Consider the following 22,959-nt stretch of genomic DNA (forward strand, 5'->3'; position numbering starts at 1 on the left):
ATATGTACATACAAAGTTTGCATTTTGTTTAATTTAAGTTTTATAACTATGAAACATATTTGAGTAAAATTGCATATGTATGCTAATTAAATGCATCAAGTATAATTATTAATTCCTATTATAATTAGATAAAACAAATATAAAAATTAGTAACCTCATTATCCATAAGGAATGAATAAAAACGCTGGATATTCACGGATTAATAGTATACACTTTATAAAATTGCCCACAATAGATATTTTCAATATACCGTAATATGTAGATGACATTGACGTCATTGGGCAACAGCCTCGGATGACGTAATTTTAGTTTGGGAGGAAGGAAAGGATCAGTGATTACTTCTTTATTAATAATAGATACGAATTAAAATTGTAAACCATATGGAAGTTCACTAGTGGACCTTCAAACAGGCTTAGAAACATATGTATTGTCACTAGATACTTTCGCCTTAGTCTATATCAGTGGATCTTAACCGGGGGTGCGAGGATATGAGTAATTATATTCTGGAGCAAGTTGTTGATGACATCAAGTGGAAGAAAGTTTTCTCTTCTATCACTGACTGAAGACAACGTCAAGAGCCATAGATGGGTTCAGTATGATAAAATAATTCTTCACAAGATACCAACTTCATCTTGACAGGGTTGGTTCAATATGTACTGATGGTGCACCAGCCATGCTGGGCAATCGTTCAAGGTTTGCTGCATTGAGGGAGAAAAGAAATTCTTGACCTGAAGATTACCCACTGCTTTCTTCATCGGCAGCCTCTTGCAGCAAATACATTGCCCAAGACCTGACAAAGACTTGGGAGATTTGTGTGAAGGTTGTGAATATGATTCGTCCTCGTACTCTGAATCATCGACTGTTTCAGTCATTTTGTGAGAAAGTGGGTCAAGAATACACTGCGGTGTTGTACCATACCAAAGTGAGGTGGCTGTCACGTGGGCATGTGCTATCTCGTATGTTTGAATTGTGAGAAGAAATTCAGCAGTTTCTCCACGGACTGGGAGAAGATCTGGCTGGATATTTTGATGATCTCGAATTCGTTTAAATGCTTGTCTATTTGGCTGATGTGTTCACAGCACTCAATGAGCTCAATCCCTCACCACAAGGAAGAAGGGTGGAGATTTTTATTGTAAGTGAGAAGTTGGCTACATCCAAAGATAAAATTGTTTTGTGGATTAGGCGTGTTAAGAAAGATAACTTGGCAAATTTGCCTTCCCTTGAAGAAACAGTCACAGAGGATGCTTCCCTACATCCCAATTTTGTTTCAAAAATTGTAGAACATCTGCAGATACTGTGCACCTTATTTGATGACTGCTTCTCGTGTGGAGAGCTAAAAACCATTGATGACTGGATCCGGTACCCTTTTAAGTAGAATATGGAAGATGTTGATGATGATAGCAACATCGAGAAAGATCTCATCGAACTGAGAAACAATCGTGGAATGCAAATGGAGTTTGCCTTTGTTCACTTGGAGCACTAATGGGCTTCTCAGTTTGAAACGTATCCTGCACTGGCAAAGAAGACTCTCACTGTGCTCGTGCCTTTCGCGACTACTTAAATCTGCCAGACGGGATTTTCCTGTTTGCTTCACATCAAAACCAAGTGCTGAAATTGGCTGGATCCTCAACACGAAATGCGAGTGGGACTCAGCACCAAGACACCAAGATTTTATCCCATCATAAGTTGAAAGCAACAAAAAAAAAGTCACTGAGTTTGGCGCTCAGCCATAATAATTCACAACACACCATGTCAAGTTATGTAAATAAAGAATTAAATACATGATGGTTTTGTTACTTAAACATTATGAATATGGTATCAATATTGCTTTTCATCAATTCTGGAAGTGGGTCGGTGAATTAAATTGGGTGCGAACAAGGAAAAAGGTTCAGAACTACTGTTCTATATTGTGCTTTAAACAATTTTAGCTTAGGCCATTTTACCTTAAAACCACTTTGCCTCAAGGATATTTCAACTTTAAGATATTTGTATAGACAAAGCAGAAAGTGCTCTAAAAATCTCCTTTTTATGCTTTTGTCCAGTAAAAACTACACACTCGTTGCTGGTATGTTAGAAAAGAAAAAGAAATAAACAGCGCATTAGTCAAACAAGGAATCTTGAGCGAGCTCTCGCTCAGTGACCGATTTTTTCAACGCCCTCTCGCTTGTTTTTAAAGCTATGAGCGTGAGCTTATTTTTTCGACCATAAGACGTATTTGAATTTGACAACTCTTTATGATTGTACCTATTCAATATATTGCAAGTTCAAGTGTGGCGTAAGATTTGTGACAACCATACATTATTTGTAATAGCTTAAAATAATTCAAATGATTGACTTAAATAAAATGGGAGTGTAAATAAATTTTTATTTCTCTTTGATGTGCCTTGGGGACAATAAGCTTGACAACTACTGTTTAAGCCTGATTATTAACTTGAGCTTATATAAAAGTTTCTCAGGTTTTTGGACTTATGCTTGCGTAAGATTTTGACAGCTTTTGAAAAAAAGATTGTTCCTTATGTTGAGATAATAATCAAATCGTTTATTCTTGCAATCTTTAAAATTATTCGTCATCTCTCAAATTTTTTGATTTTATCTCTTAAGAGGTAGAAAAAAAAGTAATCAAAACTTATATATATGAGTAAAAATCCAAGCGATTTTATCCCTCTTCTGAAAAGATGAGTGCGCTCCCACTCAAAAATTTTGAGAGGTGCTCGTAGTGGCCGTCAATTGAACGTCGTTCTCTAATGCTTTGGCAATAACCTTGTTAATTTATAAATGCAACACAACCAAGCAAGGGTACGAATCGAGCCTTGGATGATTATTAAGCTTTATTAGTGGTTTTATGATGTTGGATTAATAATTTTTTGGTCGAAGAAACTTGATTTAAATAAATAATTACTTGCAAATAAGAATTATAATACTTGTGAAATGAAGTAATTTATACTATTTAATATTGATTCTTCTACTAATTTAACTTAAAATTTAAAGCCCATTTGCATTTTTTCTATTTCTAAGTTTTTCTTTATAATACTTAGCAAACATAAGTGTTTTTTTTTTTTCGTATAAAAAGAAAAAGAAAAAAAAGGTATGTGAAAATATAATATAAGAATAGAAAAAGAGGCCAAAAATATCGTCTGATTAGAAGTAAACCAGCTTTACGTATGTAATACAAAATTTTTAACAACTTTTATTTTATGTTTAAAGTCTGTATCTGTCTCCGTTTTTGAAATAAATGCGTTTTTATCATTGTTTTTCTAAGCAGGACGTACATCACACACACCCAAATAAATTATTTTAGTACTATGTAGGATTTATTAAATTATTTTGATTTATTCTTTGAAAGTGTTGCAAATTACATTTAAATCTCGTAAAATTTACAGTAACCATTTGAAAAGTAATATCAGAGTCAAATCATTTGCATACCGTAAATCAATTCTAAATCAGAGTGTCTCATACACTTTTTGATGCAAAACTTTCTTTGACTTTAACTCTTTTCCAGTATCTTCAGATTATAATAACACTAGTCAACTAAATTTATTTTTGTTTTGACCTTAAATTGAGAAGTTGTGTTCTTCTTGACCTACTTTTTGAAAAGAACATGATTTGGAAATATATTTTTCCCTTGAAAGAAGTTTATATATCCTCCATTGTTGGCGTTTGCATTCAAACTCTGTATCAAATTTACTAGGAGATTTGGGATTAAATGGATCCGGACGACATTATCAAATGGTCTCCAGATTCAGGTTGGATGGAGATGCCCGTTTAGAGGAGGCAATTAGGGACATAACATAAAATTATTCTTCTACGTCAATTTACCAAATGGCAAGGATTTTGAAAATGTCGCTCTCAAAGTTTCTTGTACTCTGGAGCTACCTAAAGTCTCCCAGAATCTATTAACTCCATTAATCATCAAGACAAGATCCGAGAGGTCCAATGCAATGTTAAATTTTTTGAAGGATATTCATTCAATCGTATATTGTACAGTTATCGCATTTATATAAAAACAAATGGGTTTACAATATAAAAACTACCCCTGCAAAATAATTATTGATCCATTATATCTTTAGCCTATATATTACATATATACCTTAAATATATATATTAGTGTTGCAATTCGGTCCAAGACCGATTTTTGTGAATTTTATCCCCTATACCGATTTATGAAACGTACAAATATGATTTATTCTACAGATGTAACTTCATATGACGTTATTGTGCCAATGTTAACAATTTTGAAACACAAATGACGTCATTAACTATTCAACTATAGATTCGTTATAGATCGATTTTTAAATGAGATTGAACTTTTCTTTAGGACGGGTCCAGAGCAAACTTCTTTAAAGAACCAACTCCCAACCCTAACATATATATAATATCCTCAGTTGCACTTAAGGTTTTTTATTTACTTTAAAGATTGAAATGCCTGCATACTTATAAACGTAATGTGATGTAATCTAAATGAGTTGTTAATGGATATTGTTTTTAACTATCCAAGAGTAGTCTATAATAATTATGAAAGCGATTTGTATATTTTTACGGGATTTTATTAGCTTCATTGTATGTAGAATATATTGTAGAACAGGGGTCGACAACCTATGGCACACGTGCCACTGCTGGGATGTGCAAATTAGAACATTGTCCTGTAGTTAGTGTATGTCTTTTACCATCATTATTGATAGTGGCCCACTCATTTATTAGAAATGTTGAAGTTGGTACTCCATGTCTCAAAGGTTGCCTTCCCCTGTTGTAAAATGACCATAGAAGTAACTTGAATATTTGGTACCATATGTACCTCGTGTAAATCGTATGAATTTTTTAGTTGCCTCGTTTTTTGGAATTGGTAGCTTGAAGAATGAATTTTTTTTCATTAGAAGTTGTCATTGTTATTTAATTCCTTAGTAGTGAACTTCCTTTCCCAAATAAATTCAAGTATATTCAAAACATGATTCGTGTGTGGTCATAAAAGACGGAGAGTAACCTTGAGGATTTGTGCAAGGTTATAATTCTAAGTTTTTGTTGGACTTAGAGTAGATTTGTGGATCGACATCGGAGTTATTATTGCCAATGTCCTTGTTCATATCCATTTCGTCTTTCACAGCTGATCTTCTCGAAAGATTCTTTAAATTGTTACGGTTAACATGTTGATTTTTAACATACCCATTATAGACACAATTTTCCTCACTTTTCTAGTTGGCAATTTTAACAGGGTTTTTTATTTTCCAAAAATGTTATCATTATTATTTAATTCTTGAACTAAGGACATTTAAGTATAACTGTGTATGAAAGACGGAGAGTTACTATGTGGGTTTGTTCATCTTGGAAGCTTCTATTCCTGATACAGTGGCCAGTATGTACAATAAGTTTCCCATCAAGGCCTGCGCCAGGCTCAGGGGCAGGTGAGAGTCTGTGGTTGAAGCTGGAGTTGGTTGGTTGTAGTGATTAACTTCACTATGGAATTGCTGAATTAATTTTAGAAAATTATTTTGTAACATAAATTATATTTAAATTTTCCAGTTTTAAAATTCCCCACATTGTAGATTAAACTTTTTGAAATTCCTTCCTATTATACATTTAAATATTTTCTAACATTTCCTACATTATTTGATTAATGACTATTGACTGTCTTCTTAGTGAGATATTTGAACCTACTTAAATATCAGTTCAATGAATAAATATTTTTATTTACATAATACCTTTATTCGAAATTCACTTAACTAAAAGCTCAAAAACTCTAGACTGAACTCGATAGTTATAACTCGAATCCAACTTTTTTTTTACAGTACATATTGCACATATGCATATTTATGTATGCAAGTTGTAGATGAACATTATAGTTGGTCCTACTTCTTAAATATTTAGTACTTATACCATCAAATAAAGTTAAAAAAAACTTTTATCATAAGAAAATATTCTTACTTTCCCTTCTTTTATAAATAAAACATGCATAAGCCTCTATGATATTTAACAAAGTTGAAGTTATAGTTGTAGATCCTAAGCATTTTTTACCGTGTAAATATTTTTGAATCTGAACAGTGTTTTTTCATTTATGGTGTTATCATTACTCTTTAATTCTTGAGGAGTGAACATCTAAGTATAAAGTACGTTTGCTCATGGATGACGTTGCGTAACGCAGAAGATTTGTTGGAGAGTTGTAAGTGAAAGTCGGTGTAACTCTGACTTAATAGGAGGTATTAATGACAGAAATATTTATTGAAATTTTGGTTCTGTAACTCAATCCAAATCTGAGTTCTTAGGTCCTTAAGATGTAAAAGTTATTATAAATGTTTCGTAAACCAAAGCAATGTTGGGCAAAAAAAAAAAAGAGTTGAGTGAAAATTTCATGGCATTATGAGTATATGCTGTGATGTATAAAAATAATAACCACATTTATAAATTATGTTTTGCACATTTATTATATTTTACAATAAAATATTATGTTGAATGAAATATTATTTTTTAATTCTACTAAATAACATAAATGAAGTTGTTTTTATAAATTATACAATTATTTCATGAATTTTTCACTCTAGACATTAACTTAAATATTTATAATGTTTTATCAATAAATGGGGGGAATTTCACAAAAAAACAAAAACAAAAAAAAAAAAAATCAAGGACCATAAACCTTGAAAAATATAAGCTCAAAAACTAAGTACTTGGTTTACTTTTTTTTTTTATTACAAATATAATATAAAGATTGAAACATAGGTTTTATTTAGCAAACTGATAGCTTTTCGACACCGTACTTGCTTCTCATTGCTTCGGTTCACGACATATCAGAAATCAAATATCTAAGGCGTCATCAAGAAGAAATTTTTCGTTCCACCTCTTTGTGAATCTGGATGATCTAAAGACTGCGTGGGGAAGGAGGGAACCAACATGTTGGAGAGTTATCGGTTATGAAGACCTTCAGGCCTAATCAAGACCATGGTTCTTAGGTCAATGGTGGCCACATTGATTTTAATTATTTAAATACAGTAAAATAGAGATGTAAAGTTCCATAAAATTTCTACTTTTAGTTTTGAGAATCTTGATAAAAAAATAAACTTGAGACAATTTTTGGTCGATTCGGAGGGTCACCCTTATAATGAGGAAGATTTGTGAATGCATTCAATATTTTGTTTTACTAACTACTACTCATCTTCATTAGAAGATGGAATAAATTTGGAGATAATTCGTGTCTTCGATGTAACAGTTTCCCTCTCTGTATTTAAATAATATTGATTATATTTATCATGTCTTGAATTTGGCCAAAATAAAAACCCAGTTGTTTAAAAAAAAAAAAAAAAAAAAAAAAAAAAAAAAAATAAGCTCAAAAACTAAGTTCTTGGTTTACTTTTTTTTATTACAAATATAATATAAAGATTGAAACATAGGTTTTATTTAGCAAACTGATAGCTTTTCGACACTGTACTTGCTTCTCATTGCTTCGGTTCACGACATATCAGAAATCAAATATCTAATTGCTCCATCTTTAAGACTTTAAAACTCAGAGTTTGATTAAGTTACAGATCTAAAATTTTATTTATGAGCTGATCTACTATCAATAACACAACATACTAAATTTGTTTCAAATCCTTTTCATCGTGAAAATTTACATGGAACAAAAAAAAAAAAACCGAAAACTCCATATCAATAAAATGATAATTTGTTTTTAATTTTTAAAAGAAATATCTTTTTTTCATCCTAACGTTTGTTTTTTCTTTATGTAGGTATAAAGAAATGAACATGTGCAGAATCAGCGCAATCTAATAGATTTTTCCATGGTATCTCTTACAAATAGTCAAACCATTAACGAGGGTTAAATTGACTGAGTTTTGAAATCACATATGCAAATTAATAACTTAAAGTATAAATGCAAATATGCGTTCATTCACCATATGTAAGATTTAACTAATATATTTATAATACATATTTATGAAAAACGAATTTGAATCATAATCAGATAAATAAATAACCTTCAAAGATATAAAATAACAATCTTATACATATATATTTATGAAAAAATTACTTTTTTATGCATTAGAATTTAATTTCCTCATAAAAGGAAGTCCTTTAGAATCAAATTATTATCTTCTTAAATAAAATAACATACATTCATATGTAGTTGTATTAGAATCAGTCATGGAAATCGTTGGTATTTTGGGAACGTTAAATAAAAAGAAACAAAAAATCAACACGGTAACACGATAATTTGAAGAGTATTTGATAGGGAAAAAGGTTGGATGTCAAAGCTAGTGAAGGGGAGATAAATCGTAATCGTGAATCGGAGAATCAATTGTTTTTTCTGGAATCAGAATAAGCGTCGAGAAAATAATTTTTAATTTGCAATCTCGATGATTAATTACTGGTATTTAACTATTCATTACCATTTTAAGTTAAGTTATCATTTTTTTCCCTGAAAATTTAGTTTTTCAAACATTTTTTCGTATAAATCAATTTTCTTTGAATAATTAAGTATTTTTGAAATTTTTCTCCAAAAATTTAATTTTTGAATTTTTTGATAACAACCTGGGATTTTTAAAAAAAATTTCCAAAAATTTTTATATTTGAGATTTTTATTTCCAAAAATTAAATATTTGAGATTTTTCGCCAAGAAATTTAATATTTGTTTCCAAAAAATATAATTTTTGGAAAATAACCGTTAGTTCTCGTAAGTGAAACTTTAACAAAAAATTTCCATTGACCCAGCCCCCCCCAAAAAAAAAAAAAATATATATTTAACTGTGAACGCTCCTGATAGCAAAATTGTATTTTTTAACTCCTTTTTAAAACATTAAAGAATCGGAATCGGGTTGTTTTTTTAATCGTCCCATCACTAGTCAAAACGTTTCATTAGATCAGCTACAACTAGCTTCGACAAGGGGAGAAGGAAATAAACAAGGACATGGGCAATAATTACTACTATGTCGATCCTCAATTCTACTCTGACTCTGTGTTTTTATGGGCACACGGACGCAAATAAATCAGAAATCAGCTGTGACGAGGAGGAGAAGGAAATAAACAAGAACATGAGCAAGAATTACTCACATATTGATCTTAATTCTACTTTGAGTCTAACAAGGACTTACAATTATTACTCCAAAGAAAATCCTCAATGTTACTCTCTGTTTTTATGAGCACACACAAATTTTAAAACAGGTTTTGAATATAATTAAATGTAGTAGGAAAGGAAGTTCACTTCTCAGGAGTTAAATAATAATGACAACAGCTAAGGAAAAGAATATTTACTCTTCAAGTTGCCAACTCCAAAAAAATGGGTTAGCTAAAAAATACTACAAATTATCATCACTGTATATAATTATGATTAAAGCCTGAGGTCACCCTGTACTATATTTTATTAATCATTTGTTGGTGTACCCGGCCTTGTTCAGATTAATTTGCTAAATTATTTAAACTTAAAGTTTCTCTAACCCGTTTTTGCCCATATTTATCGTAGCATTTTATAAAATTAATTTTTGTAATAAGTATGAAAATTGACGTAGTTCAATGAACGATGCGCTCGGTGATATTGTTTTCTTAAACTCAATGTACGTAGGCTCGATACTCAGTCGTTCTTAGAGAAGAAAAATATACTTAATGTATTATATACTTTGCATATGGACTTCAAAGATAATTCCTAGATCAGATGGAGTAATTTTGGTACTATGATCAGGGGTGTCTGTAAGATTATATATTGGGGCTTGATTAAAAAAAAAAGGGATTTATAATTCTTGCTCTGCCCCAAAGATTTTATACTTGTGGCGGAAGAGGGTTTTTTGAATAAGATTTAGGGAGGGTATACAACCCTCCAGCGTTCCCATCCCCTGCAGACACCCCTGATAATGTACTTATACTTAATCATCTGACCAATTAAAGAAATATTAAAAAAATTATGCCAAGTTGTGTATTTAGAAATTTTTAGATATTTAACAAAAAATTCAAAAGATATTTGATATATAATTCTAAAAAGTTATTTAAAAGCTCCAAAGACAGATACTAAAGGACTTCTTTTTAAACAATATTTTAGTACTTCCATCTTGCATTAACCTTTTTACTATCAACTCTTTAGCATCAAACGTTTAACTGACAACGTTGAACATTGATACATTGTTGTTTCTTGGATCAAGTAGTCACACATCTCTTAGACAGACAAACTTGGCTTTATTAATATAGATATTAAAACTTATATTATAATTTACAGACAAAGTGCTAGAAAATTAATTTGATTAATCAAAATGAGTTGTAAAAAAGAAGGAATAGTCATGAAAAGATATTAAATGCTATCATTAAGACATGAAATATTTCTTCACTCATAAATTTTACTATATAATATTTATGTCAAATGAAATTGTATTTCAAAAAAATGTTTTTGTAGCTTCTGCACAAGTCGTAAGAAAAACAAACCCAAAGTTATTAATATTATGAGTACATTACTATTAGGAGCAGTCCCGTTACTAGACACAAATCCAAGGAGATGTAATCCAAATCCTAGGAGGGTCAGGCTATGATTTTCTTTGTGGGTTGACATTATTATTTATGTATCACCTTACTTTTGTATTTATTTTTATAAATATAAATGCCTGAAATTTGAAATTATTATAATGAATATTAATTCATGCATTTCAAATTTATGTAATGATTAAATATATATCAGGCGTCACTGGTCTAGGGTAGGAACTATCTGACGGGATCCTTTTGTTTTTACCATATAGAAAGAAATATTTAGAGGCTACAAGTTAATTTTGATGCCAGTTTGCCATTGTGAGATAGACGTCTTGTGAATATACAGTTCGGATAGAAGAATTCTTAGGTCTTAGGAAAATTCCTATAAGTCATTGTGACCGATCCTTAAAACTATTATTCCTTCGGACATCAGTATTCATGTGTTAGTCCTTATTTAGGACTGAAAACTGCAGTCTCGTCCAGTTCAGTCTGGGTACAGTTAATTCCTGTATATCAGTCCTAATATACAGTTTAAACCTTGATGACGTGACTTAACTTTATTTCTTCTTTTTGTACCGACATGCTGAAAGGACCGGTCCCAAGGACTGGTTGGACTGAATAAGTAAGGACTTACACAACACTAACTGTTCGTACTAGAACTGATTAAAAATAAGAATTAAAGTTATGTTGAAGGACCCAAATTTATAAGCTTTAGGACTGAATTGGGTCGGACTGACATGAACTCGACGGAACTGTAGTCTTCAGTCCTAGATAAGAATCGACACAACACTACAAGTAATATTCACACCTCACATTCTATTAATATCGTGAATTATTCACAAACTTTTATTAAAGTTACAATGATTTCCCGGGTTCCTAAAATATTACTCGTATTTTCCAGGAATCCTTCGTTAAAGAACTGTCTAAAATGACAATCCCTAGTCTGGATACATCAATTTATAAATGCATGATTGTCAAGTACAATAATTTAGATTTAGGTACAATTCAGCAATTTTAAATTAAGTTTTATGTTTTTGTTGAGAGGGACACGTCCCCCTTGTACTTCTTTTGTAGTCACGGCACTGATTACATAGAATTGAGGATTTAAATATTTTGAATACTCACAATCAAAAAAAAAAGTTCAAGTAAAACTTTTAAAAATCAATCACATTGTAAAGTTTTTAATGAATGACACTCACCCATATTAACGCCGAATGACGAACAATTAAATTGTCTTTATCTTCTCCAATATGATGTAGATTTGTTCCTCACGTTGTATCCGTACGTCGTTTCTTATATTTCTAATTGATTTATATGTGGTTTTTTTAAATGTACGTAATCCAAAAGACCAAACTAGACCAACAAACTTGGAAATGATTTTAAAATCAGAGTCAATCAAGATAAAACATAAAACTATTTCAAAAATTCATCATCATATTATCAAATTAAAATACGTGCACGCTCTTCTTAGGCAGACACAGGGGATACATAATGGACGGACGGACACACATGCTAGCTTTTATATCCAAAAAGACATAGAGGAGTCTCATGAATTCCCTTTAGGCTATAAGTAAGCATATGTCAATTTCAATTTATGGGTAGTTTCAGGGGCGTCCACAAGATTATATATATATATATATTTTTTTTTTTTTTTTGGGGGGGGTTGATTTTTGGAATTTTTAAAAAAAAAAAAAATTCCAAAAATCTATAGCTATTCACAGACAATTAAATTTTCTGGAAAACCATTTCAAAAATCCATAGCTATTTTCAAAAAAGTTCAAAGATCCAGAGCTGTTTACAAAATATTAAATTTTTTGGAAAAAAATTTCTAATATTCAATTTTAAAAATAAAAATTTTTGAAAAAAAAAATCAATTATTAAAGCTTTCGGGAAAAAAATTTCAAAACGCTATAGCTATTAACAGAAAATTAAATTTAAATTCCAGCCCTCCCCCTGCGGACGCCCCTGAGTTTGATATCCAGGAATAACTCTCCTTAGAGTGAGGAATTTACAACTCAGAGTTCTTGATTCACTTCTCCATTCATGTATTGTGTAGTTCACCGTCCTGGAAGTGAGACTATATGAACTGCATTATTACTTATTAATAGTGTTTTGTATTAAATTAGTATTCGAACTAAAACAAACTCGACTTTTCTGAAGCTGACTATTTTCGGAAAATGACTCAAAGTCATTTTTTTTGGTGAACAATTTGATTTTTATTTGAACTATATTAACCATAAAAAAATCGAAGCATTGGAGTAATGATGGATCCTTAAACTTCTAGTAGCACTCATAAAAACAGTACAACACTTTTTTATTATTAAAATAAGAGTTGATATTGTATCCAAAGGGAGAGATAACCACATGTGTGGAAATCCTCAATAACTTGAACTACACCGAACTCGAAAATGTTGAATCGAATCCAACACTATTTATAAGGTATTACTTCCTATAGTAAACATTTCAAAGAATACATATTTATTTACATGCGTAGAAGGAGCAAGCAAAATATTATGCGTATATATGGATATAACTGTATGGCTATTCATCGCAAGCACAACATGCGTTATGATCAAAACGATTTATTATTCAAATTGTTTATTTTTGTATATTATTTTTTCAAATAAATAATTTGAATAACAGAGAGTAAACAATAACTGCTGTTAGGCACTTTTCTAGCAACTATTATCCCAACAATAGAAATTATTTTATAAGAGTGCAAAGGTGTGTGTAAGGTTTGGAAATCACGAAGTTAACTGTATGTACATCTTACAGTTATTGAACTTTTTGTTATAATATTTAATATATAATTATGCTATACGTAGTAATTATTATGCTTCCTTCACATACTTCAATGACCCCATGCACCATTTCAACAAGTAGGTACAACATGGTGATGTTACGTACTATTCCCCATGTTATATCAGATAGTTCGACCCACCCCAATGATATGTCCCAGGCCATTGATTACGGGATGTGGTTGGGAGAAGAATACATCCCAAATTGCAAAAATATATTGTTTAAAAGACAACGGTAGTTGCCAAACTTTTAATTAGTTAGTCAAAACATGAAATTATGTTGTCATATTTTAATAATTAACAACAATTTAAAAGTTATCCACCCAAAAATTGATCTGTCCAAGTTGTATAAATAATCAATTATCAAAAAGTGTAATTATATCGTATTATACCCATTTCACATCTATCGCTAATATAAATATAAATGGTGGGGATCCAAAACTTGCAGCAGGATTTAATTAAGATTTTATCTCCGTTATTTTTACCAACATGGTTTCATTATATAAACAAACTACAGTAGAAAAAAAAAGAAGTTTTGTTTTAGTGCCGTGGAGCATAAAAGTACCAAAACTTCTGGATCAACAATGTAACAGACTTCGGACCTGTCTCCATTTGACCGTCCTCCAGACTCTCAACCTCAAACCTCTGGCCTTTGGAGTTTAGTGTGTCTTGGAAAAAAATATCTACCGCACTTCTTATCCAAATTGAGATTCACTCCGAGCTTCCATCATGACAGTGTGGTACGCCAAGGACACGGCTTTCATTAAAAATAGCTGACAATCTGTTCGTTGGCTGGTCGAGGCTGTTATTGCATGTAAAAGAGGACATCTTGAATAAAAAATATAGTATTTAAACATATCACAAATTGATTTTGACTTCTTTTTTCTTGATGCGATAAAAATCACGTAAATCGTGATTTAGTCATGCTACTGCAAGGTTTGTGTCCCCACCCTGTAAAAGTAGTTTATTTAAAATCAAATTATTGGTTTACATTAAAGGCTCCTTTATTTTTCGTCAGAAGGATTTGCCTTGAACGTTTTTGTCTTGAACGTGTCTACTTTGTACGTATTCGCCTTGTAATGCTATTGCTTTGTGATGCTGTCACCTTGAGATTATATGGGGCTTGTCACATTTTCACCTTCTCCCGGTTTTGCCTTGTACACATTTTCCCTTGCAACGCTTTCTCCTAGATACTTTTCTTACCCCGGATAATAATAAAGAGAATGTAATGCTTTTGGATTGTGACATTTTCGCCATCTCCCATTTTTGACTTGTACTCTTTTGCAAAGTTTCCCCTTGATACTTTTTTGCATTAGATAATAGTAAAGGGATTGTTACTTCTTCTTATTTGTATAGGTCTTGGTAATGGAATTTTTACCGTTTTAGCGTTGAGATATTAGAAACAAAAGGGAAAATAAGCTGACTATTAAATGATTCAAACTTTAATACGTTGGGTTCAAAGCACTTGTAAGAAATCGGAATTACTACTGCTACGGTCCGTTACGAAGAATAATTGGGACTCATATGAATTCCATTTTTTCACCAAAAGCTATGAAAACATATTGAAATCTCTTCTTACATCACGGATTGTACTTGAGTTTTGAGTTATAAATCAAGATGGGGAACACGTCCATGAAAGTCTGCCCGAATCTGTGAATATGAGATATAATATATCGACATACTTCATTAATGATTGTATTTTATCTACAGCAACATACTATAGGATTAGTAATTATGATTACTTCCAAGTGCTTTGGACCCTACGTATTAAAGTTTGAATAAATTTGGTTGTTCAGCCTGTTTGTGTTATGTTTCTAATTTCTCAAAACTGGAATACAACGTTAAAAATTCCAATAACAAACCTAAATAACCTGGAAGAAGTGACAATCCCTTTATTATTATCTTATGCAAAAAAGTATCGAGGTGAAAACTTTGCAATAGAGGCAAAATAATACAAAACAAAAAATGGGAGATGGCGAAAATGTCACAATGCAAAAACATTACAAGGAGAAAACGTCTAAAGGGGAAAACGTCAAAAGGCGAATAGGTACAAGGCGTACACGTTTAAGGCAAAAATGTTTAAGGCGAATCATCCAAGAACCCCTTTATTTTGCAAATTTTAGAATATCATTTTTTATATATTTTTATCCTACAATTGTGCTTCTATAAAAAGCTTCAGATATCGGTGCAGTCTATATATGCTGTACACGTACAGCGTCTGAATAGTTATTATCCTTTTTCGAATAGGACAAAACAGTTTTCGAGAGAGAACATAACTAATGTTTGTGACAGATGATATATAGGTGTACCAATCCTATTTTTCAAATAGCTTATTTCAGTTCATTGTATTTAAAAAAAATTACTTTTAAAAAAAGTAGATCATTTCATCTAGAAAATACATACAAAAACTTTAACACAATTTCTTACCTCTCAATATTTTTTATTGAACTCTAAGAAAATTTAGTAATAATGCAGTACCACTGTATATATTTTATATTTATCAAATTTATAATTGTCGTCATCATCTCAGGTAATTTTTTTATCAAATAAAATAATGAAAAAATAGGCAGGAAATATCAATTTCCTCAGAAACTCCCAATTTTCTTTAAATTCTCAAAATCGTTCAATATAAATATCTCAAAATAGTAAATAGGTTTCAAAAGTTTTAGAAACGATTTGCCACAAGAAAAATTAAGTTTATAGAAGTGTGTTTTTATATTAGCTCATTTCGGGGTCATGCCCTCAAATAATAACATTTGACCTTAGTTTGACTCCGTAGATCAAAATTTATAAGGGTCAAATTGGATTCATTTTTCTATCTCTGAATCCCATCTACAATACATTTAAAAACGGAGGAATAAAACATTTTATATAGAACATACTTTGCTATAAATTATTTTTTATACATTTTAGGGTTAGATAATAAAACTTGGTAATATAGAGACAGTAATTCCTTTAATTTGTTGGCCCCCTTTTTAGATCCAATAGTTAACTTTGTTCCTCAATATTAATAAAAAAGGGTTGTGCTTGTTATAAAACTTAGTTGTTAAGGCTCCCAAAATGGCTCACATGAGCAAATGTGGGATCATGTGAAAAAGCTGTATTGCATGAATATTAAATTGAGAATTTTTCAAAAAATAATACAATAAATGTTTATATTTATTGTAATTCTGTATTTATATTATATACTGGAATTCATTACCATCTCCATATTCACACGTAATGCAGATACACACCTTTTCAAGTGACTTGCTAATTATTCTTATATTGTTTTTTAATAACCATGAAATACAATTAGATAGTTTTATGTATGAGAATGGTCACAGAAGTACACGATCCAACAAAGAAAAAGAACAAATTTTGAAGAAAAAAACTATATTCTTCTGCATAATCTCCTATCAGGTCTAGACATTTTCCGCGGCAATATTCAAAAATTCAATACCCTCTTTTTAATATGAACTTACTTGCTTCTCAAAATAGCCATTCACTACCAAACTCATTTTTTCAATGTTGGAAAATCTTTGACCACTGATAGACTTTTTAGAGTTTGGGAACATAAAATAATCTGAGAGGGCTAAATCTGGTGTTAAAAATTAAAACTTTAATTAATTAATTTTAGCGATTACAATAACAGATTGTTGTACTGTTGAAGTGTTTGAATGAAAAAGTACTTTTTTTTTGGCCAAATACAGCAATTCTTTCATGGTTTCTAAGCTCAAATGTTGCAATAAATATGTTTAATACGGTGCCTTGATGGTTTGTCCTTTTTCAAGATAGTAAATGAAAATTATCCCACGTATTTCCCAAAAAACCGACAACATGACCACGCCTTCTTTGGAGCTGGTGTGCCTTTTGGCTTCATTTTTTTATTGCTCTTTTGTCTCAGGTGTAAAGTAATGGACCCATGTTTCATCCATTGTTATGAAACTGCGCTAGAATTCTGTTTTATTGCTCTGAATCTTTGCTAAAATATCAATTGAACTTCTTCATGACATGGTTTTTGCTCAAGTGTGAGCAAATGAAGGCACACATCTTGCACACAGCTTTCTCATGTCCAAATTTTGAGATAATGTACGATGTATCACAATTTTGAAACAACTACAATCTCCACTTGTTTGCGCACTTTTAGTCATCGATCCATCAGTATTACTTTATGAATTTTCTTTTCTATTTCAGAAGATGTTGCCTTATTTAATCAACCACTCCACCATGTACGGCCTCGTGGTCGAATAAGCTAGCCAAAGTTTTACTTTTGTAATTGAAGGAGCAGACTCACCTACAGTAGAATATAGTTTTCCTTCTTTATTGGTGGGAATTAGCCTTTCAACAAAAAATATTGTATCACATAAGAATGTTCAATTTTCTCAATTTCCACAAATTCACTGACAACGTTCAATAATGATGGCCATCAAACAAATAAAATACAATATGGCGCCTCCCAACTTAAAACAGATGTTTAAATATAGATCGTGCACTTTCGAATTGAGTTTTTTTTTTTAACGACTACCGCCATTTCATATACAGGCCGATTAGTCCTGAGACAGTCCTACTACTTTATACGACACCCTATATTATATTTAGACAATTTCAAAAAATTGTCTAAATATTCCTGCCTAAATGTGTGTGGGATTGAAAAAATTAAAATTGAACACAAAAAATGGAGTAATTTTTATCGACTATGAAACTATGGATATGCATATATTTGTATTTTAAATACTATTATCTATATTTATAAATTTGCATAAAAAAAGTATGAATATATGTAGACTTAGTTTGCATATTCCCTTTATTTTTAACTAATGAAAAAGCTCAAAAGTAAATGTCAAATGCAATTATTAATATGAGGACTATATATAAGTGATTTATGATACGTTAATACTTAGTGAGGAAAATGGTTAGTCTTTTGGCCTTTTAATCAAGACTTATTATGAGATCAGCTGCAAGAAGCCGCGAGAGGAAGGAAATGAACAAAAATCCAACTTTGTATCTAGTAAGAACATAAGTAGACAATAATCCGATTCGACCATCAATTCTGCTCCGAGTCCAACAAGTGCTTAGACTTATCATGGGTGTCCGCCAGGGGAGGGCTGGAGGGACTTTGGCTCCCCCCAAAAATAAAGGAATTTATGATTCTTACTAGAAAATGTAATATTCAATTTTTTTTTTAAATTCAAAATTTAATAAAATTTTTCAATTTTTTTTCCCAAAAAAACTTTATTGTATGTGAATGGCTATAGATTTTTTAAATTTTTCTATGGGAAATTGAGTATTTGAAATGGAATCTTGGAAATTTTTTCCCAACATAATTCCTTTTTTCTAAACAGCTCAGGATTTTTGAAATTTTTTGAGAATAGTTATGGATTTTTCAATTTTTTTTCGAAAAAATTTCCAATATTAAATTGTTTAGATATTTTTCAAATTATTTTCAATAAAAAATAAATTTTTCAAATTTTTTTAAATCCAAAAATTGTAATTTTTGGATTAAAAAAAATCAAAATCCAAGCCCCTGCCGCCCCCTAATATAATCCTGCGGAAGCCCCCGCAAAAACTTAATTGTTACTCTCTATCTTTCAGGAGTACAAACTGGAAATTACTTTATACTTAAATATTCCCTTTTAAAGAATGAAATAATTATGAAAAATAACCAAGTCTGTTCAGATTTCCAACTAGAAAAAGCCGCTCCTGCAATGTAGAACATACCATAAACCTCTCTACAAAGTTAAAGACTACTCCTATGTAAATTATCAATTCTACTAAGTGTCCTTCAAGTACTAACAACTAAGACTACAAAACAAATCCTTAAGGTTCCATTCCGTCTTATATTTGAAGGCACAAATGTTTATACCGTTTTTTTATTTATTAGTATTTAGTAGAAAAGGAAGTTCACTCCACAGGAATTAAATAATAATAACAACAGTTTAGGAAAAGAAAAGACACTTCTAAAGTTTGCAACTTTGCAAAAAAAAAAAAAAAAATTGGGCAAGCAACAAATTACCAACGATTTGCATAATTGCATATAGGTATTTACGACTAGAGAAGGGATTTTTGAAGAGAACGAATTTAGTTCAGATATTATAAAAGGAAAAATTGTTGGAAGGCCTACTCTTTTTCTTTTTTGCTCATTATTTAATAGATCATCGATGTGCCGAGATAGCCAAGAAAAATTCTTGTCCATCTTTAGTCTCAATTGTTTTAAAAATGCAAAATAAAATAATATATATGTATTTAAATATAATTATAATATTTTCCCTGCACTAACGCTATTTTAAATCTAGAAGGTTTTCCTCTTCATTTAGTAGTAATTCCCCCAATCCTCACCTCCCCTTCCCGAAATCATATAACTGGTAGCTGATATAAACAGCCTTGTAAATATTTTGAAATTTGTGACCTTCTTATCAATATAATGACCTATTGTAGTTTTATTTTCCTTTGGATGTCTATTAATATCATAAAAAAAGTTTCAGACATAAGTACGTACGTAAAATTGACAGAGTTTCCTTAAAAAGTAGCTTAAATTTGAGAACCCCACCCTGAGATATATGATTGACCAAATGCCAACATGTTTTTTGGCACAGTGATTCCTCTACATATGTAAAACCCATTGCCAAAATTGCATTTTCATAGGATTTAGGCAGTTTGTTTATATTTTTGATCAAATACTTGCCAGCGTATTAAGACATTTAAATATTCTACTTTTAATTTCTTTTTTGGAAGCCTCACTCTTCAACATAGTCTAGTATCAAACTTCAAAAGATAAGAAACTTTTAGATAAAAACTTATTCAAGAAATAGTAGCGTCCAGTAATAAAAAATGAAATTATATCTGAAAATTATGACCCAAAAAGGGACTTGATCGATAACTCATGATTGACTAAGATTTATGTGCTGAAATTTGAGGCAATTGGTATACACATGAATTTGAGCTTCTGTGTCAAAAATCATCCAAATTTAAAGAGGGTCGAGTTATATTACCTGCTTGATTTGACATTAAAATGGATTCCAATGATTGTTCTTGTTAATCTGCCGTAACCAATTATAATTAAATAATAATTTCATGGCTAGGACCAATTGGGTAACTACCTCCTGATTTTGGCCCCTTTATCTTTGTTTCTTTATGGAGGAAAGGTTGCAAGATAAACTAGAGGTAAGGGTATGTTACAAGCGTTGTGGCTCTAGGATTATTCATAATTACATAACAAACTACGTAGTCTAAACTCTTTTATTGAATTAACAAGGTGAATTCTGCGAAGAGAAAGAAAAGAAAGAAGCTATTTCTCCACTTATGGTTATAACAATAACCAAAGGAAGGACAAAACCCAATTTAATAATTCATAGAAAATATATTAATCTTTTTTTAAATGACAAATCTAGATTATCCATCTTCCTCCTCTAAGGTATGGGTTCCTTAATGGGCGTGAATCATCAACCCACGTATATATATATATTACTTATTTTACAGCTTCTCCAAATAATATTTTTTGACACAACATTTTTTAGTAAATTACTGTTAACTTATTTAGGTATTCAATTATTTTAAAGCAATGATCATTACTTTGACAATAATTATTTTTTTGAAGTTAAAGTAGCCTTTTTTAAATCACTTAAATCTTATATGGAACTACCTGCGCGTTTCAAGGTGTTTTTTTTTAGTTGGTAGCATCTCTTGGAAGAAAACCCACCAACTTTCAGACAGATATATATATTTGTTTCTGTTTGGCATTCGTTTGAATCGAGGAAGTGGTGTGATTTTCAAAAAATGGACAATTTTTTTTTTCGTGAGTTGATTAAACATTACTTCATGAAAGGTAAAACGCCTTAGGAGACTAAATTTTTTTGGGAACACTGCACCCATGTTAAGAATGGTTTATAAGTGGTTTCAAAATTTTGGGAGTGACCATATAGGCACAGTTCAGTTTTTAAACAGTCCAATAAGGATGAATAATATGCATCTGTAATTGTTTTACCCTTTAGCGGATTATTCCTTGGCAATCCAAGATACAGTCGCCATGATCTTTCCGGCCGATTCCTCGATTTAACCAAATAGTAAAGAATCAAGTTTTTAGTACTCATTTCAATATGAAAACAATCAATTTGAAGAAATTTCATTGACTCAACCCTCCATTTGTGAAGAAAACAGTTGAACGATTATAATAATATCGTCCTTTAAATGTTGTCTCCTTTTTTAAGTAGCCAATCTATTTTACTCACTTAAATATTAAATATGCTACAAATACTTGTGTAAATATAAAATATCGAGAAAAAAAAAAATATATTAACAACATGATAGGGATTTCAGTAAGATTATTTGTATAGCAAAAATATTAAATTTGTATTTTTGATAGAAATTTCTATTAAATATTCATTAATTTATGCGAATTTTGGGAATTCAGTTAGTACTCGTCAGTGTTGATGAGGTTGCGTGTGTTATAACCGGGCCAACTGTTATTAATTACCCGTTTTAACACACAAAGTGTTCTGTCACAGGGTCCATGGAATACGCCGCAGAGACTTTCCTCTTGCCTTTTTTAGAGCCCTGGATACCGCCGATTCCACCGTTGGTGGTTTTGCTTCGAGTAAATTTTGACACATAAATATTCCCACTTTATATTAACAGTTCGATCTTTAATGTTGTATCTCGATCAGATTAATTAACTAGCTTGGAAAAGAACAAAAAGGAAAATAATATCAACATAATTGACTTATTACCCATTGATTAGTACATTTTATTGTCAGTCTGCCTGTTCCTTCTTTGATTTTGAATTGTATACATTTAGTCGATCCATTAATTTTTGGGATTTCAAATATTTACAAAAAATGAAAGAATTGCTAAAGATACCAGGTGATATTCATATAAAATTACAGCCACGACAAATATTATAGTTATATAATTGTACAAAGTTAATATGAGTTGACCAACAGGAATTTATCATTAGGAATGATGTTTTTCACCACAACAGATTGCGTTATTGGAGCTTGTGCTCCTCCAGATAGAACACATTGACTATTCTATTTCGTTATTATTTATTTTTCTTCTCCTAGTTATGGATAGGTATTATCAATCTGATCGAGATACAATAGTAAAATTCGAACCGATAAAATAAAAACATAAAAAAGCAGTAGTACCATGCGAGGCAAAAAATACCAGTGGCAAAAATGTAGGTGGCAAAATTACCAGTCACGATTTCAATGCAGTAACGGAAAAAGTAATTTCGTGTTTTTCACTTTATTTCAATGCTTTATAAGAAGTATTACAATCATCCGATTAATGCAAGTATGTCTCGTTCTGTTCGATAACTTGTTGCCAACGAGAATCCAAATTACTAATGCCCTTCTCGTAGAAGCCCTTGTCTCTATAAGCAAAAAACTCGGGTAAATAATTTTCATATGCTTCTATTGAGGCCAAATTTGCACTCCCATGTGAGTTGGCCATAGACAAGAACAGGTGGTGGTCACTTGGTTCAAGTTTCAAACTAGATCCATAAGAAGTTTATATCTGAGCTCCCGGAGGTTCTAGGGCGTCATCAAAGATATGTGCGGCCTGACGTTGTCATGTATCCACCCTTCTGGAAATGTTTGAAAAACGGTTTTATGATCGATGTTCAGCTCCTGGCGATGGTACGACGGCAAACATAGCGTCTATTTCGATATTTTCCATGGTTTTATCAAAATTTTCGGCGAGAGACCTGCCAGGGCGTGGCACATAATTCACCTCCACTACACCATAACGAAATCGCTCA

General features: G+C 31.1%; 1 long non-coding RNA gene across 2 annotated transcripts in view; it reads right to left on the reverse strand.

Annotated features, from left to right (window-relative positions):
• The window catches only part of LOC121123425 (uncharacterized), a 95,321-nt gene that overhangs the window by 17,063 nt on the left and 55,299 nt on the right, over nt 1-22,959 (reverse strand). Inside the window, exon 2 of one of the 2 annotated variants that reach the window (XR_005865995.1) lies at nt 11,625-11,791. The exons of the other annotated variant lie outside the window; for it this stretch is intronic. This is a non-coding gene — a long non-coding RNA (uncharacterized lncRNA). The remainder of the gene's footprint in view (nt 1-11,624; nt 11,792-22,959) is intronic. 2 annotated transcript variants of the gene reach the window in all.

Source organism: Lepeophtheirus salmonis, chromosome 8 (assembly GCF_016086655.4).
Source record: "Lepeophtheirus salmonis chromosome 8, UVic_Lsal_1.4, whole genome shotgun sequence".
In the NCBI taxonomy this organism is placed as follows: domain Eukaryota; kingdom Metazoa; phylum Arthropoda; class Copepoda; order Siphonostomatoida; family Caligidae; genus Lepeophtheirus; species Lepeophtheirus salmonis.